Here is a 17445-nt window from a genome sequence, read left to right on the forward strand (position 1 = left end):
CCAGCCCAAAAAGAGAGGCACAGCTGAAGGGAAAAAAAACCCAAAAAACAAAAACCCAAATCTGTGTTTTTGGCAGCTCCTCTGCTGCTCATTTGCTTGGCACTGTGATGGCACATATCAAATCCAAGCGTACTTGTAGTTCTTTGCAAGGCTTGCATTTGTTTGCAGTACTGTATTTATTTGCATCTCTTGTATTTGTTTGCAAGCACTGAATTCTTTGCTTTCCAGAAGAAAAAAAGAGGGTGCAAAAGTGTTGGCCAGTGCTGACGAGGCAACCAGAGCGGCGCTCAAATCTTGGGGAGCTGCCAGTGAGCACCTTGCCCGGGCTGTACAGCCTGGTAGCTTCTTTCAGCAAGCCTATTCCCTCTTTTCTGAGTCATTCTGAGATCACTCGACAGCTCTAGCACACAAGCAGTGAAAATACACTTTTAGAGCACAAATTAACACCGTCAGAGTCAGTCCGTGTAGCAGCACATGCCAGGCATGCCTTGCTGTCTGCTGGCACGGGCTCTCTGCCAAGCAGGCACTCGGGTCTCCTCGTGTCCCAGCAAACACCTACTGTAAGGTGACAACGCTAGCAAGACCTTGCGAATGGCACTGAGCTCAAGGAAATACAAAATTAGCTTTGAAACCCTCCTGTCGAGTGGCTCCTCAGAGTTCCTGAAGAGCGAAAACCCTCGAGATGTGCAGCTGCAGCTTTGTCCTCAGTGGCATCCATCCTGCATCCTCAGCATCCCTCCCATACCCCCAGCATCACTCTTGCACCCCACGCATCCCTCCTGCGCCTCCAGCATCTCTCTTGTATCCTCACCATCTCTCCTGTATCCTCTCCCAGCACGGGTCTTGCACTCTGTATGCAAGGGCTCACAGCCTGCTCCAGCAAGAGCTTCTGGGAAGTGGGCAACGATGCTTCGCTCGGGCTTTTGGGGGGCATTCTGGGGGGTCCCTGGTGCTGCCAGCCCTGCTGAGTCCTCTGCCTTGGTGGGCACGGTGGCTGTGCCAGCCGTGACGTGCACAGTGACAGATAACGTGGGCAGAGGCAGCCGCTTCCCCGCTGCTCTGTCTGAAACACCCTGGCGATGACTCGGCTCTTGTGGGTGTTTGGGATGCTGAGCCCAAAGCAACTGGCCTGAAAACACTCATTTCAGGCAAGGCTCTGCAAAGAAACGCTGCATCAGGCTAAACCTTCCCACTTAGGGGTCGAAGCACAGCACATCACAGAACATCACTGGGAGGTGTGCTACATGCTGGGCCCCACTCCCCAAACCCCAGTGCCTTCCCCACCTTGCAGCTAAAGGGGGAGTGGGGCAATGACCAGCAGAGAGAGAGTGAGGAGCCCAGAAATGTCACCCTCCCCAAAGTCCCTGGTGCCAGCTCTGGTCAGGAGCCCTCCCTTGTTTCAGCTGCAACAAAAAAGCACTTATTCAGCACTTCTGCTGTGCCGACTTATTACAGCTGCTGGAAGCTACAAATCACTTCTGGCAGCTGGGGAATGGGGTTCACTGGACTCTTCCCTCTGGTATTTATTATTTTTGCAGGATCACATCACTGCCAGCAGAAAACCCTTGCAGAAAGCCACCCAAACTCTCCACCTCAAGCACGTGTTAAGCCTTCACCCTCCTGTTTTCACCAATGATCCAGGTTGCCACCATGTTTCCCAGCAGAGCATCACTTTGGCATTTGAGCATAATGACAGCACTGACCAAAGAGCCCATGTTTCCATTTCCATAGCTCCCCTCCCTTCCAATTCCCCTCTGTCCAGCAGCACTAGTGGTCCTCTGGGCACCCATGTTTAACAAAGGGCACTGAGAAAGAGCAACTTCCTGGGCAGACCCAGAAGGCTGTAGAAGCAAGAGAGAGGCAAATATTCTGGGGTACTAACAAGGAATTTGGACCCATGGAGTCCTGAGCCATCATAGAATCACAGAATCATAGAATCACAGAATCATAGAATAGTTTGGGTTGGAAGGGACCTTAAAGGTCATCCATTTCCAATCCCTCTGCCATGGGCAGGGACACGTCCTACCTGACCAGGTTACCCAAAGCCCCATCCAACTTGGCCTTGAACACCTCCAGGGACGAGGGAGCCACAACTGCCCTGGGCAACCTGTGCCAGGGCCTCACCACCCTCATAGTGAAGAAATTCTTTCTTATGTCTAGCCTAAATCTGCCCCTCTCCAGTTTATCCCCAATGCCCCTAGTCCTATCACTACAAGCCTTTGTGACCAGTCCCTCCCCAGCTTTCTTCTTTCATCTTGACCCTGCTGACAGAAAAGCTCAAGTGTAGAAAATATTTACATGTAGTCAGAAGGATGGATGGCAACTACCTCGAAAGCCTCCACTTCATCTCACCAGAGAGCCAAGCAAGCTGGTGAAACCCCATCCCCTTCCCTCTCTCACAGGGCTTTGAAAAGGTGCCAGGGCTTGAGAAATATCAATACTGGGGATGCGCGGGACGCCGCTGGCAAGAACGCCAGCACCAGTGAGCACCAAACCTCACCCTGCTGCGCTACCAGAGCACCCTAAAGCAATGTCGCTGTCAAAGCCTTGGTACCGTGGGCGCGCGGCGTCTTTGCTAATGAGTAAGAGTGAAATTAGTGAAAAGCTCTTAATGAAAGAAGGGCTAAATCGGTGCACACTGAATGGGACTGCGTTGGAGTCGGTGAGACACGCCGCGGCTGCTCACCCATCACGTCTGGCCCTCCCATTTCCCAATTTTACTCCTATTTAACAGCCGCGATGGTCAAGCTGGGGTTCAACACAACCGGGATGCTGGGACAGGGCCAGGAGAGCTCTGGGGGGGCTTTGGGTGGGCTCTCTGCTTTCCAGCCCAGCTGCAGACCGGCAGGTTCCTCCCTACTGCTGTGATGGGAAAATACAGAAAATAATGAAAATATTAAACACAGACTGAAAATGTTGAAAATATTTTTTAAAAAATGTTGAAATGTTGAAAATTATTTTAAAAAATCATGTTGGCTATGTTGAAAATGTTGAAAACATTGAAAATACAAAAAATATTTATTTTGGAAATTACAAAAATATTGAAAACACTGAAAAGATTAACAGATTTCTGTTGTAAATTATGAAAATATTGAAAACCTTAACATATTTCTGTTGAAAACTATGAAAATAGTGAAAATATGTCTGTTGAAAATTATGAAAGTATTAAAAATATTTCTGTTGGGAATTACAAATACATTGAAATATTAAAATATTAATGTTGAAAATGATGAAAATATTGTTAATATTAAAATACTTCCGTTGAAAATATGAAAATAGTGAAGATATGTCTGCTGGAAATCATGAAAACACTGAAAATATTTCTGTTGGGAATTACAAAAATATTGAAAATATTAAAATATTTGTGTTGAAAATTATGAAGATATTGACAATATTAAAATATGTTGAAAATTATGAAAATATGTATGTTGGAAATTATTAAAATATTGAAAATATTAAAATATTTCTGTTCAAAATTAAAATATTGAAACCATTGAGAATATTCTAAATATTTCTGTTGGAAAATATGGAAATATTTAGAATATTTAAAAGAATTCTGTTGGAACTTACAAAAATATTGAAAATATTAAAGTATTTCTGTCAAAAATGATGACAATGTTGAAAATACCAAAATATTTCTGTCAAAAATTATGAAAGTATTGTAAACATTGAAAATATTAAAGATATTTATGTTGAAAAACATGAAAATGTTGAAAATATCAAGATGTTGAAAATGCTGGAAATACTTCAAAAGCTGTAAATGTTGAAAATGATGAAAATATTGAAAAGTTAAGATGTTTATCAGTGTTTTAAAGGGTGAAAGCGTTGATGCTGTGGAAGGCGTTGGTGGAGCCGCAGCAGACGCTGCTGCGGGCCGGGCCATTTCCTTCTTACCAACCCCCCCTGCAGCCCTCGCTGGGAACTGCCCCGGGCAGAAAGTGCTGGAAAACGGGGTTTTTTTAAGAAAAAAAACAGACCTCAAATCCCATCGAATAAACCCCAAACGGCTTTTCCTCCCTGGTCAAGATAATCCTTTTTTCTCTGTTGTCAAGACAATCCTTTCCCCCATCTTTTGTTAAAATTCAATTCCTGTCTGGCTTAATTTATAATCCTATTCACAGGCGCATAATCATACAATCATGGAAACATAAAGGTCGGAAAAGAACTCTAAGATCAAGTGGAACCATCAGCCCAACGCCTCCATGCCTGCTGCACCATGTCCTGAGGTGCCAGGCTTTTTGAGCTCCTCTAGGGATGGAGACTCCACCACCTCCCTGGGCAGTGCTTCACCACTCTTTCAGTAAAGATTTTTTTCCTAATATCCAATCTAAACCTCCACTGGTGCAACTTGAGGCCACTTCCCATCATCCTATCACTTGTTACTTGGCAGAAGAAGCACCCACCTCACTCACGACCTCCTTTACAACCTCGCTGCAGAGAGCGATAAGGTCTCCCCGCAGCCTCCTCTTCTCCAGGCTAAACAACCCCAGTTCCCTCAGCTGCTCCTTCTAAGACTTTGCTACCTTTGGGCATGAAAAACGCCTAATTGTTTTAATTAATGACAGCATTTGAAGCAGAGGTTGCAACATCAGCCGGGACTAACTAAGCACAGCTTTAATTGGGACGAAGTGAAGCTTCCTCACGTCTAAGTTGAACTTTTTTTCCCCAAGCACCCCAACATGCTGCCCGAAGCTTCTTATTTCAAGACTCTTGTCAGCAGAAAATAGAAGAGCTGTGTGTTATTGAAACTAGTGTGTAAGAAAAGGAAAGTGAAAATCTGGCAGGCTGGCACAAGTGAGGTGAACCAGGAGAATGCATTCCCACATGATTTGAAAATGTATATATCAGAAAATACTTCTATAAGAAACACATATATATCAGAAAACAAAGGGAATAATATGATATCTATCTGAAAATGAAGGGAATAGCTAATATCTATCACAAAATAACTCAGGAGAGAGTAACATTTCAAACAGATTTCACAGCCTGTGTAAACTTGTAAAAGAGCAATAAATCTCAAGCAGGAATAGCCAGATTTGATGCTCTGAGTCCCTCCGTCTTTCTCCAGTTCAGGATTATCAAGTGCAAAGAGCACAGGACACGTCTCTGGCTTGCAGGAGGACAAGAAGCCAGAGCTGGATGGGTTTTGCTGAATCATGTGCATCATGTGCCTGATTTTATTTAACGAGTGATAATGAAAGTGAGAAATGTGCTTTGGGGCTTTTGCAAAGCTCTGCCACTGACTTTAGGCTTTGGGAATGACTTGTGAGGCTTTGGGAATTGCTTTCCAGGCAGGATCAGTGAAGGGGGAGTGCTGGGGCACAGCCAGCGTGGGAAAGTGCCCTGCTTCTCCCTGCCTAAACCTGGAAGGAGCACATGGTGCAAGAAAAGCAGCATATTTTATGGTTTGTTTTACCAGGAATCTCTGAACCTTCCAGCTCTGCTCACAAACAGCAATTTCTCCTATCACCAAAGTGTATTTAAGAAGTTTAGTTTTGCTCAGACCTACACTCTTTCCAAACAAGCCAATAAGACTTGGATGTCTTGATATCTCTAGTGACCACATTTCTGATGCACACAAGAGGAGGTGGGCTGCCCGCTGCCCGCTGCAGTGACTGTCATTGCTGTAAATGTGAATATAAAGCCTAATAGTAAGAGCATGACTGGAATTATTGAAGCTCCTAGATGCCAGACCATCAACGCTGTCACATACATGGTCAATAAATGTGAGTTTTGAAAGTAAAGTATGAAATAGCGTTTTGAATCATAGAATCTTCGAATGGTTTGGGTTGGAAGGGACCTTAAAGATCATCCAATTTCAACCCCCCTGCCATGGGCAGGGACACCTCCCACTGGATCAGGTCACTCGAAGCCCCATCCAGCCCAGCCTTGAATACCTCCAGGGATGGGACATCCACGACTTCTCTGAGCAACCTGTGCCAGTGCCGCACCACCCTCACAGGAAAACATTTATTTCTAATATCTTATCTAAATCTCCCCTTTTTCAGCTTAAACCCATTCCCCCTTAACCTATCCCTGCACTCTCTGATAAAGAGCTTTCCTGTAGCCCCCTTTAAGCACTGCCAGTCTTCACCGCTGAACCTTCTCTTCAAGCTGAACAACCCCAACTCCCTCAGCATGTCCTCATATGGGAGGAGCTCCAGCTCTCAGGTCATCTTCATAGCCCTCTGAAAATATGGAAAATTTTCTGCGTGGGTAGAAAAAACTATATTTAGGCATCACTCATCGCAGTGCAACAGCCAGGATCAAGCTCTACCCTATGTTAATGCTGTATGTGCACCTGATGAGCCCAGTGAGTAAGGGGTGGGGGGCATTCATGCCAGGATTTGATCCCAAATGGGCAATAATTTTTAAAAATAATAAATCCCTAAAATCTGGAAAGTCCTAAACTTCTGAAAAGCCACATGCTATGCCCCTTTTCCAGCCAAAGCCCAGCCTGGCAGTAGGAGAACAGCATCTGAGTGGGTGATGGGGCCACAGCCACCCTCCTTCCCACCTGGCCGCCTCCTGCCCGCTGGCTGGTTTGTGGGCAGGGGCGCAGGCAGCGCGTTGGTGGGGACCAGGCTGGAGCGCCGCTTTGACGTCCCGAGAGAAATCCCCACCTACGGAGAGCACTAGTTTCAGTTTCGAGGCGATAAACGCCGTGGTACAAGCTTTTTCCTCCGCTGCCGCTGTGTCGCAGGGTGGGTAAGGGAGGGGACAGGCACCAAGTCCCTGCAGAGGGGAGCAGCTGCCATACCAGGAATGCATGGTAGAACATGTCAGGTATGCGCGGCGGTGCAGGAAGACAGTTCCCAGCTGGAGTCAGCTCCCCGCATCCTTGCGTGGGTCCCAGTGATGGTCCACAGCACAGGGAGCCAAAGCCATGACAGTGCCTTTACTAGTGGATGAGAGGGGAGCAGGGCAAGCAGTCACCCAACACTGGGAATGGACACCAGACATACAAAATATGAACTTAACATCCTTGAAAGTAGCCAAACAGGGGCTGGATACACCCCTGAACCACTGGCTTTACTTGGAGTATGCAGGGAGGCCGGCACAGCCAGCGGCTGCCCATGCTTTCATGTGAACTCAACACTCTGCCTGGGTTTAATCCTTTGCCCTGTCTCAGTTCTTTAAACCAATTTCCTTGTAAGTTCTCAGGAAGGAACAGTTCCTGTTTCTCTGCCTCAGCCATGACCATGCTTTTTTTCTGCCTCCATCCCCACAGCTCTGCTGGGTACCTCTGCTACAGCAACATGGGAAACTCCAGGATTTAAAAAATGCACGACTTTTCTCTAATTCAGAGCTGCCTTTTTTTTTTTTTTTTTGCCTTTTTTTTTTTTCCTTCCTGTCTGATTCCCTGTAAGCGGAATGTCCTAGGACATGTTAGGTTTGGATACCTGGTATCACCAACCCGTGCCCAGCCCCAGCACTGTGGCGCAACTGTGGTGATAGAGACCCTGGCTGGGGCTGTACCCTCATTGCCACCTCATGCCTCAGGGGAGATGAGGGAACGGGAAGCCAAAAGCTGGACAGGTAGCTTCAGTCCTGCTGACACCATTAACCCCTTTTGTCAGCACAATGTAACCACGCGCTCAGGCTTAAAAGTGGGTTTTGTGGTTGGTTTAAGGATGCCGTGATTAACACACGCCTCAGTTGAAAAATCTTTTTTTTCTTCGTCTGCTACATACACACAGGGACACCCAGGTGCTTCCAGCAAGACAGAACTGGGGCTACCTAAAGGTCCTGGGGGTAGGCACCCTCATTTGCACTGATGTGGCCACCCTGTGCTTGGCAGCACCGACACTGGGCTGCAGCTCCACAGGAGAGCAGGGCAGAGGGGAATGCTGATGCCTGGGTGAGATGATGCATCCTTGCACAGCTCCACACAGCCTCATCACGAGCGCCAGCACCAGCAGGAGGAGGAACAGTGGCAAAAAGGGAAGAGCACCCCAGGGTGCTTCTCTCCCATCTCCTGCAGCAGCCACACTTGCTGCTGACTCATTTTTGACCAACAAACCCGCATGAAGCACAACACGTCCCGCCACCCCACCACTCTGTGGGGTTTTTCCTTTCTTCGTTTTCGTCAAACAGACACCAAGTTACCAAAAACCCTCATCACGTGGCCTGAGATACAGCAGCCCTGCTCTCATTTACTGGAACTGCACAACCTTAAAAAAACACAAATTTCCAGCAGCCAAGCCACTGGTGCCCTCAGGGGGCCCTGGGGCTGCGGCTCCCAGTGGCTCCCACAGCTGCCTCCCCAGCATCAGGGCTTGGACCAAGCACCTGGGGCTTTGAAGGTAAGAAGCTTCTGCATGGGTGGGTTCCCTGTCTGGGTGGTCCCCACCGGCTCTGTGTCTTAAAGCGTGCACTGAGCCCCACAAGCCACCTGTCCCAGAGCCTTGCCACTCGTCCCATGGAAACACTCACCCAAACCATGACTCCTTCCCTGCATCCTCTGCAGTCAGTGCCTGTGATGGGAAGAGAAAACATCAGAATTGGGTATGTTTTCATGGGAACGGGTTAAATAAAACCCAAAAGTGCTGGCTGCATGAGCACAAATGTCACTCATTTCCCATCATTAAGCAATGACCAAAATAATTAGGAGGGGAAAATAACCCAAACCCCGCCTCGGTCCCTACTCCCAGTGGGACAGCTGTGTTCCTTCTGACTCACCCACTGCTGCTGCCTCCTCCAGTGCCACTGGCCAGCCCAGCAGAGTCCGCTGCCCTGGGGAAAAACAGGCTTCCTTTCATGTATCCAGCTTGTAAAACCTCTTCTGCTTCTTGTGTTTCAGGCAGAGAATCACCTATGAAGGAATGAGATCTTCGTTAATGATGATGGGAACACTGGATGCAGCACTAGAGTGGGGCCCCACGTGTGGATGTTTTGCTCCCTTGCCTCCAGGTTTATGCCAGCGCGGTTTAGTGCTGTAGGCTGGAAATCAGCGGGGGCTTCACAGCTGCCTTGGATGCAGGCGGCTTGTGCCTAGGGCAGGATGCTCAGCCATGGTGGCTTTGCCCCAGGGGTTCACCCCTTCACTTCTCATGCTTTCCCTTTTACAAGCTTTTAATGAGAAGGGTTTAACATCCCACAGCCCAAACCTGCACAGCTTCTGCTTGAATGCCATTAAATATTAAAGATTAATTGCCATTAATGCATAAATATTAAGCATTATAAATATTAAATATTAGGCTTAAATATTAAGGGTTAATGGGAAAAACAGGGGGAGGAACTTTGGGGAAACAGATGAAATACAGACTTCAGCATCCTTCCCTAGGCTGCAAGACCAGTTCATACCACGCAAAGGACAGCGTGTGTCCTCAGGGCGGATAAAATTTCTATCAACCAGGGCAAATTATAGCCCTTCAAGAAGAGAGTCTCTGCTTTACCCTGATGGTCAGGGCACTGGCATCCCTGCGCCATGCAGAGTCCCCTGCTCCCCAGGCACAGTTGTATCCTCCCACAGCAAACCCCATGCACATCAGCTTCCAGCACCAGCACCAAATGCTGCACACAGATGCCCTGCACCTCTCGGACCAGAACAAATCCATCCAACATCCTACCTGGCTTCTCCTCGCCACTGCTCCCAGTCTGGGATGTGCCAGACGGTTTATACAGCCCTGTCACCCCCTGCCAAGATGCAGGAAAGGGATATTTTCCCACAGCCAACGAATGATCCTGCTTCCCCTGAAGCAGCCGGCTACACCCTTTGGGAAAGGCTTGGGATTTTTTCTCATCGGAAAGGACCTTTGCTGGGAAAGGTCTCCTTTGCTGGGAAAGGTCTCCTTTCCCAGGGCTTGCAGCCAAACCCATGGGGACCGCAGCAGCAGAGGGCTGGGGAGGGGATGAGATGCAGGCACTAAAATCCATCACCGCAGTGGGTGACGAAGGGCTCTGCCAAACAGCCCATGACCCTCTGGACTTTTAACCAGGTGATGCATCCCCAAGCTTTTGGGCTCATCCAGCTCTCTGCTGGGAAGCGCTGTGTTTTTAACCCCATCACCATTAGACGGGCTAAAAAAAGCAGTGACCTCCCTGCAGACCTCATGGGAAAGGCTGCGAGCTCCCACGTGGGCGATGGAAACCATCCCCCTTCACCAGGGCACAGCTCCAGCAAGCGCCCATCCAAGATGCTCCAAGCCCTTTCCCGCCCCAGAGAGAAAACGCTCTCCCTCTCTCTTTCTGTAGGGCAGTGGCTGTTACCTTGCTTTTGTCTCACCACCTGTTTTTTTCACACTCAGTTTTTGTTTTGCATGATTTCGGCATGGCCAGGAGTATGATTCTTATGCGTTTCAAGAAAATGAACCGCCCTGAAAATGGCTTACCGGCAGGTTTGTCCTCCCTGATTCAGCTAGAGTTCAGAGATGAGTCAGGCAGTGGCAAACAGCCCCAGGAGTGGGTAATGCAGAGGCTGCTTTAATCAGCCTTTCGCAAATTCATGCTATTTTAACAACAGGTTTATGACAACAGCTTGGATCTGCCAGGGTTTGGCAATGCCAGGCACCCCGTGGCTGTGCCGCCCCACGGGCACAGCAGCGTCTCCAGAGATCCAGCTGAGCACCCCAGGGAGCACCAGTCCCTTGACACCTCCAGCACGTGTATCCAGGCATCCCTCAGTGTTCCCACCGCTTGATGGTGGCTTTAACCCTTCCATCGCTGTCACCACCAGCTTCTAACCTCAGCTTCACTGCGGTCAACCTGTGGCAGCCACAGCACTGGGGCGAATCCACTGCTTGTTTGCCAGTGGGGATGGTCGCTGGAAGATGCTCCGGTTTATTGGATGAGCACAATCACCCATGGGACACAGAAAAAACACCAAAACACGACCCCCTTCACGTTCTTATCTGTGGCTTTCACCAATTTCCCATATTAGAAGTCCATAAATGAGTCTGGCTGCGATGATGATGCTTATTGTAATATGTAGAGGGAATCTGAGGGTTAATCATCTATTTCTACTCCTCATCCTATGGTGTTTTGAGCTGCTCCATCCCTCTAGGCTGTTTCACATCCCATTACCAAGTCCTGCACTCTTTATAGTTCACACTAAAGCAGTGATGCTGTTGGTTTCTGCTCTCACCAGGAACTTTTGGCTTTCCCCTGCCTTGAAGGGCTGGGACAGCTGGCAGACACTGTGCAAGCAGAGAGGGAAGCAGGGCAAGGGATCGGCACATGATCCCTCCTTCCTAATTATTTCAGTATGTGGCCACAGGAGCCCGGTGCTGGAAGCAGCGTGTTGCTTTATGGCCAACTTGGCTGAGACCTGAGGGATCACAAGCCCCCAAATGAACCCAGGAGCTGTGGAGGTCTTGGAGGCATCAGAGCCTGATGCCAGCTACCTGGCAGCAGCATCAGCCACGTGCTGTGCCGTGGCCCCTAACACTTAGATATGGCCCCAAAAAGCAAGGGGATGGGTGGTCCTCTTTATCCAGAGCTCCCTAGGCACAACCCTGGACCTCGCCCTGGCAGAGCATGAGCTGGTAGGAAATTTCCTACCTGGAGGGATGGTGGAAGAAATCACCCCACGAGCATCCCACAGGCAAGAGGAGGAGGGCTGGCACATGCGCACAGGGTTGGAAAACACTCATCCCACTTCCCTCCCACCTCCTTCCCCCCTCAATATTGCAACAAAAACGGAAAATGTGCTGGCAGTCATTAGCATCTCCTTGGAAAAAGCCGGTTTGCTGGCCCACTTTCAAAATCCAGTTTGCCAGAAACCCCCGGACCTCTCCAGCATGCAGCTGCAAGCTTTAGGGAAAAAAAAAGTTTTCTGCAGAAAGGGAGCTGTGGGGTTTTTTTTGGTAAGTTTTTGTCATTGTCAAAAATCCAATTTTCCTTCTAAAAAGAAAACAAGAAACTCCAAAGGGGTGAAAACTGTTCCAGCTGGGCTCAGGGCAGTGCAGAGAGGGGGACAGCATCAGCTGGTACCAGCTGCTCAGAGAAACCACTGGATTCACAGAGCTTCAGCCCTTGTAGTGCTGTGGGTCAGGGCAGAAAAAGAATAGAAAAAAAAAAGAAAACTAACCTGGAAATTCTGCCTTGGCTTCATTTTTCTGCCAAACCCCACTGCCAGAGAGCAGAATTCTTGGGAAGCATAGGGTGAAGGCACCTTTGAGGAAGCAGCAGCAAGAAGTCTTGGTTTATATTTTATTTTGGGCACTGATGGTGTGTGGTTTTGGAGCACAAAGCTCTGCAGATAAATCCTTCTGAGTTGACTTTTCTCAGTGGGACTGAGTGCCTGCTTGTGCCCTAGGGAATGCTCAGTCCCTGCTGCTGCTTCCCCTCTGGGAGATGTGGGTCCCAAGGGTGCCACTAGATGCCACCACCTGCATTGCCCATGAGGTTCAGCTGCACAAATCAGCAGGGGTAAAAGCAACAACCCCAAAACAACCCATCAGCCAGCCAGGATAGCCGGGATCCCACGGTGCGGCCAATTTTCTGGGCATGCTGGCACCTGCCTTCCCGCAGTGCAAAAAAACCCAAGTTGCGATGTCACAGCAAAACCATGAAAGCAAAACCACAGAGCCCCAAAGTGCCTCTGAGTCACTCCGCGGCCACGGCCCCACAGCCCTCCAAAAGTCACCGCCACCTGCAGCCAGCCCCAAGGTGCTGAGCCACCCTCTGCCCTCTGGCACGGCACAGCACGCACCAGGCTGCCACACGGTGCTGGCAGCATCTTCCAGGAGGCAAAGCCCCTCTGTACAATTAGGAAGGACCATGGGCAGTGATCGCTGCCTCATGGACAGAGGAGCAGTGACCAGTCACACTGGTTCAGCATCTTCCACCAAGCCAAAAATGACCTGCAGCCCCCGCTTGCTGCACAGCTTCGCAGCCAAAACACTTCCTTCCTCTCTTTCCTGTAAAATGCTTGTATTATTTTTATTATTATTATTATCTTAAATTGTGAAAAATACTCATTTGAAATGTGAATGGAGATGAAACATTCACAGAAAGTGCTACCAGAATTAGTCACCAGTTGTAACATCTCTATTTACATGAGTCATGGAGGTTGGCCATGCGGCTCTTAAATCCCCACCAGGTTTTTGGGTTTTGGGCTGTCCTCGGAAGACCTTTCGGTAACTTTTCTCTGGTTCTGAGCAGAGCTGGCAGCTGCCTGCCAGCGTGTGTGCTTAGCAAAACACTGGCAGTAGCTGCAAGGGCTTTGCCGTGCGATGACGCGGCAGCCGGGGCGAGAGATGGTGGTTGGACGGCAGGTTGGACCTCCTAACCAGGTAATTTCCCCGTTTGTGCCAAAGATGGGAAGAGGGATGGAGGCGGCAGATGCTGGGGGGTGATGGATGGGTGGGGTACAGCTGGGTGACAACGGGGGCCAAGCTGGTGGCACTGGACCCTGGCAGCGGTGCCGACAGAGGTCACTGTTGCCAAAAAACTTGGCGCCCTAGCTGAAAAAGGGAACTCAGTGGGGAGGGCAGTGGTGGAGCAGGCCTGGGTTTGAACAGGCACTGTGCTCCTGCGGCCACCACCCTGGGGACCCTCTATTCCCAGTGCTAGTGACAAAGCCCCGGGGTGATGCGCGGCACAGAAGAGCTGGCATCATAGCCCATGGGAAGGGCCGGAGAAGCCACAGTCTCTCCTGCGGCCACAGCGTGGAGTGCTGAGGATGCTGAGCAACTGAGATTAAAAGCAAAAAACAAATGACAACAAGGAAAGGCTGGAGGGGGAACACGCTGCCATAGAATGTCTGTGGATGAAAGCTGAATGAGGGAAGGGGCAGCCCCCAGGCTCCTGCAAGCATCCAGGACAGTCATAGGAAAACACGAACAAACTGCAAACAAGCGTGGTTTGGGATGCATCAAAAGGGTGTATTTGCTTCACATAGCAAACAAACGGTGAGTGGCAGGACCCCGGGAGTGGCAGGAGGATACCTCGCTGCTGCCTTTCTCCCCCCAAAGCCCAAGGGAAAGCATGCAAACCGCCTTGAGTGCAGCATGAAAATAAAACCCCAGAAAGGTGACTAAGCACTCCGGGTACCGAGGCATGACGGCAGAGGAGCCCAGCCTCTGTCCCCAGCTGCACCAGGCTCCTGTCAGGAGCTGCCACCCACAGTTACCAGGGCATTGGACCTCAGCGTGGGAGGAAGAGCCCCTGGGGTGCTGCTGACAGGTGGCAGAGAGCCTCCCTGTCCCACCTTCCCTTGTCTCCACGCCAAGCTGGAGCAGAGCTCCTGCCCTCTGCAAAGCCCCTCAGAGGCCAAAGCAGCCCAGCTCCCACCTGTGGGCAGAGACCAAAGTGGGTTCCAGGACTGTCCCGAGGACGTCCCAGGCTGGGCCTCACCAGGGGGAGACGGGAGTGGATGGGTCCCCTTGCCTCCAGCAAGGGCAAGCGAGATCCTGCAAGGGAGCTGAGGGAGACTTTAAGGTGCTGGGATGCCGGGCACAGGGTGTCACACCAGGAGAGGCAAAGGGGGGATGCTGCAGAGGGATGCCACAGGGGGTCCCTCCTCTTAGCCAGGCAGAGCCAGAATGCCTGTGTGTTGAGACTACCCCTGCCTCACCCCCATGCACCTCCCAGGGCACCCTCAAAGTCCTCCCACCATGCCAGGGCTCGCCAAGCTGAGCCCACCCCTGCCCAGGGGCAGCACATGCTCCCTGACTGCTCAGGGACCCACAGCGGGACAAGGCAAAGCCCAAAACCCAACCAGAAACCAGTGCTCGCATGCCAAATATAAAACATTCACCCTATGAGGGTCAGGTCCAAGCAAAACAGCAGCACAAGGAGCATAAGTCATCACAAAATCTACTGCATAGATCTATTTTTTGCAATCCACGGCCAGCAGCTAAAGTAACCGGTGTTTTAAACCGCTCGCAATGACTCGCCCGCGGGAGCGAATATCACCTTACCCTGGCAGCCCCCCGGAGCTGGAGGGAGTGTGGGGGCTCCACGTGGGGCTGGGAGAGCGAAGCTGGCATTTGTAACGGGCGCCAGGCACCCCAAGATGAAACTCCCCCGCTGCTCTGCCCCGATCATTGGTCCAGGTCACGGTGGCGGCTGCTTTCAAATTCTGTTAAACCTTAAAAAGGAAACAGGAAGCCTCTGGGCTCTTGACTTCATGCAGCTCGAGAGGCTCACACTCATGCACACCCACACACTCTCCCTCCCACCCCAGAGGCTGAAGAAATGGCAGGCAGGGTGCTGCCAGGGTGGTAGAGCTGTGTCTGGGGCGTGTTGTGCTCCAGGCATCAGGCTGGATCCACAAGTGTCATACCCCTGGACATACATGGAGATGCTTCCCCAGGGAAGCCACAGCTTGCACCTCCTTGCAAGGGCTTGCCTAAAGCCTCTTTACTTTCAGTTTGTTGTCAAATGCATCTTCATCTTCCAGCTTGCGAAGCCACCATGCAGCATCAGGCTCATGCCAGCAGGAACATGAAGCCCAGGCACCGGACTGCTGTCCAAAACTCTTCTGAATTCTGAGACAAAACCCCATTTACTCAGCAGGAGAGGGAGAGGCATTAGGCTCAGGTTTCTCAGCTTTTCACTCAAAACCCAGCATCTGCATTTTCTGCTTTTACTCCCACAGCACGAACAGGGCAGAAGAGTAAGAGAAACTTGCACAATTTGTTCCGAGTTCGTGGTAGGGGCTTTAGGAGGCTAAAAAACATTCAACCTCAGAAAAATCTGAAATGGAGAGCTGGGGAGGGCACAGTTTCATTTGATTTGGGAAGTAAGCCTCACATTTCTCCAATACAGAAGGAAGAAAGCTACTTCCCCAAGCTGCACCAACTGAGGAGGCATGCGTACCCCGAGCCCAGCAGGAACCGCTCTCCCAGGGGAAGGAACAGGCAGGACCACAAAGCCTGACCTCACGACTCCCAGAGAAAGAAGTGGGGGTTTCCATAATTGCCAACGTGTTTATTTAATTCACACAACAAAGAATGAACCTCCAGAGATGGGTTTAAGTTTTTTTGTTGCTCCAGCTGTCAAGAGAGGAACTGCTAGGTCCTCCCTCTCTTTCCAAAATCTTGAACACAAACCCTTGCCCCCCAGGACTGAGACATCTGTGCGCTCTGCGCAGGAACTTCCCTCAGGACATATCCCATTTCCTCTTGTCCTCGCTACTCCACCCACGAGTGTGTTGCATTGGGCTCATCCTTATTGTAACCCCTATCCTGACCAGGAGCCAGCAGCTGGACATGGGATACCATCACCCCCAGTTCACCTGAGGGAGCTCTCACCTGCAGAGAAAGCCCATGCACTCACTTCCATCCACAGAACTCAAACAGGAGAGCTCAGGGATCTGGTGTCGGGGCTACAGCTCCGCCGTGGCTGCCTTTGAGCTGTTTATCTACCATGTTGGTTAAAGACTTAACCTCTCCTGAAACTAAACATTAACTTTACTAGGCGGGTGCCCAAGGAAATCAAAGCTTAAAAGAAAGGGGGAGGGATAAGATTTTTCATGGCCTCCATGTGCTTGCAACTCAGGTCCTTGCTTCAGTACATCTTGAGCCACTGAAAGACTTGGTTAATATAATCAAATGTTTTATTAACATTTAATAGGTTTGTAAAAGTTTCCTATTTTTCCTTTCTTCATAAACACTCCTCTTTGTCTTCCTTCACCCATATGTCCCCTCCAAAAAATCCTTTGGCTTCCCTACTTGAGGGTTTGGAAAAAATGGGGACCAAGATCAGCGTGAGTCCCACAGCGCAGGATCCAATTTAAAACTTCAGAATAAGCAGAGCCCAACAATTTGGCTCTGGCTGCTTTTCTAGTAGTAATCATTCAACCTCTGGCTGCTTTTATTGGAACAACTCCACCTGTTTTATGAAAAATTAAGTGCCTGGCCTGCCCAGAACAAATATGGAAGCAGACACGCTCTCAAGTTCAGTGCTCTGGGGAAATACATAAGGCATCGTATCAGAGATGAAGGAAACACAAACGAATGCCCAATTATTTAAATTGTCTCTAAGTAGTTTCGGTTCTTGCCCAGACATAATGTAACGTAGTAGAGGCAGGTGTTTTCTCAGCAACCACTGACTAATTGCAGAACAAAGATTAGAAAAGAAAAAAAAAAAAGAAATATGTAAACAGTGCAGCAGTGTTGCGGATGAGTTGGAGCAGAGCAATTTATACTTACAGAGTACATACGTTTACAGAGGAGATAAACAGTAGCTTTTATGAGACGAAAACCAAAAAATATTGCATGAATGAGACTGAAATATCACGCCAGTTCTTGAAAAGAATACTTGGCGCGATGCAAGTGGCAGGGCAGGTGGCTTGCTTTCCCTTCCAGCCTCAGACCCAAGAGGAAAAGCAAATTTGTCAATGTCCAGGCTGCCTGTCTCCTAAAATCAGTACCTCCTGGAAGTGAGTTAAGATACATCACAAGTAAATAAGTTATATAAACAAGGGAATTATATCATTCCCAGTCAGGGTCTTTTCAGAATTCACCACAAGAAGACATATTCATAAACAAATCC

General features: G+C 49.6%; 1 long non-coding RNA gene across 4 annotated transcripts in view; it reads right to left on the reverse strand.

Moving 5' to 3' along the window:
• LOC138717056 (uncharacterized) overlaps positions 1-9715 on the reverse strand; it is a 26675-nt gene extending 16960 nt beyond the window's left edge. For all 4 annotated transcript variants that reach the window (XR_011336818.1, XR_011336817.1, XR_011336816.1 and 1 more), the window contains exons 1-3: positions 9573-9715; positions 8683-8815; positions 8437-8477 (exon numbers count right to left, since the gene is read on the reverse strand). This is a non-coding gene — a long non-coding RNA (uncharacterized lncRNA). The remainder of the gene's footprint in view (positions 1-8436; positions 8478-8682; positions 8816-9572) is intronic.
• Positions 9716-17445: the final 7730 nt, after the last annotated feature.

Source organism: Phaenicophaeus curvirostris, chromosome 2 (assembly GCF_032191515.1).
Source record: "Phaenicophaeus curvirostris isolate KB17595 chromosome 2, BPBGC_Pcur_1.0, whole genome shotgun sequence".
NCBI lineage: Eukaryota > Metazoa > Chordata > Aves > Cuculiformes > Cuculidae > Phaenicophaeus > Phaenicophaeus curvirostris.